The 1,244-nt window shown below is 60.2% G+C and overlaps 1 non-coding gene across 1 annotated transcript; it reads left to right on the top strand.

Moving 5' to 3' along the window:
* Window positions 1-547: 547 nt before the first annotated feature.
* On the top strand, window positions 548-711 carry LOC144617331 (U1 spliceosomal RNA). The gene has a single exon (XR_013557742.1). It is a non-coding gene; the product is annotated as a U1 spliceosomal RNA (small nuclear RNA).
* The last annotated feature ends 533 nt before the right edge of the window (window positions 712-1,244 follow it).

The raw sequence follows: 1,244 nt of genomic DNA, 5'->3' as shown, positions 1-1,244 counted from the left end.
TGTTCCTCTCAGGCGGGCGCAGTCGGCCGGGTGCTGACCGCCGCGTGGGCGCCACGACGGGCGTAGGGGGCGATGCGGGAGCTGCATGGAGAGGGAAGACGAACGGGAAGCAAATCAGTGTGGAGGGGAGAAGACGGAGGAGACCCGCAAGGAGAGGAAGGAGGCGGGGGGCGGGAGGAAGAGGAGAAGCCTCAGCGCTGAGATCCCGGCGGGAGGGGAACTGGGGGCAGGGAGACCGCGTGCGCGTGGAGCCCGGTGGCGCGGGGAGGGGCGGAGAGTGAGGCGGGGCCGTTGCGTCCTGACCGGGGCGTGGCCTTATGTAAATGAGGCCGCGGTGGGCGCGGTAGGATTCCAGCGGGCGGTAGAATTCCCCGGGCTGTGGAAGCGCCCGAGCTGTGGCTCGGCTTGTCTGAGGACGACGTGTGTGGGGTGAGGATGGTTGAGACGGGAGTGGGTGCGGAGGGTTTTGGGGTGCGGGGAGGCCAGTGACCGTGTGTGTACAGTGTGGTGCGTGTGAGGCTGGGTTGGGGCGGAGGGGGAGGAGGCCATACTTACCTGGCAGGGGAGACACCATGATCAGGAAGGTGGTTTTCCCAGGGTGAGGCTTGCCCATTGCACTGCGGGTGTGCTGACCCCTGCGATTTCCCCAAATGTGGGAAACTCGACTGCATAATTTGTGGTAGTGGGGGACTGCGTTCGCGCTCTCCCCTGGTCAGCGGTTTTTCAAAGACAGACGTGTCTGAGTGCTTCTTTGCCTTGCTCTTCTCCTTTCTTTTCTTACTTTAGGGTGTTTTTTACACAGCGGAGTAAATTGCTGTTCTTTTCGGCAGTTCTTTACTTGTGCTAGCTTTCGTGTTCGTCTCGTGTGTGGTTGGTTGTCTCTCAGGTTTGGCGGTAGGAGCAATGTCCCTTGGGGAGTTCGAACTGTTCCCAAGTAATTCCTATTCCTGTCACCCTGATCCTGATACAGAGGCTTTTGAGGGTTTTGCTTTTTAAAAAAGGGCGGGGGGGCTCTGAGCTCTCGCCACACATGAGGCACCCGGACTGGAAGTGGGAGCTCAGGACCTGACCTGAGCTGGGTTATGAGCTTGAGCCCAAGTCAGATGCTTCACCAACGGAGCCTCCTAGGCGCCCCACGGGTTCGCATTTCTTAGTGATGGCCTCAGTGCTTTCTCTGCAGGAGGGGAGGGAAGTGGGACTGCAGTGGTCAACCGTTGCCTGACCTCCCCATTTTCTGCCAGCAG

Source organism: Panthera onca, chromosome C1, assembly GCF_046562875.1.
Source record: "Panthera onca isolate mPanOnc1 chromosome C1, mPanOnc1 haplotype 2, whole genome shotgun sequence".
Taxonomy (NCBI): Eukaryota; Metazoa; Chordata; class Mammalia; order Carnivora; family Felidae; genus Panthera; species Panthera onca.
Note: the sequence above shows the minus strand (reverse complement) of the source record. Positions and strands in the feature narration are given on the sequence as shown.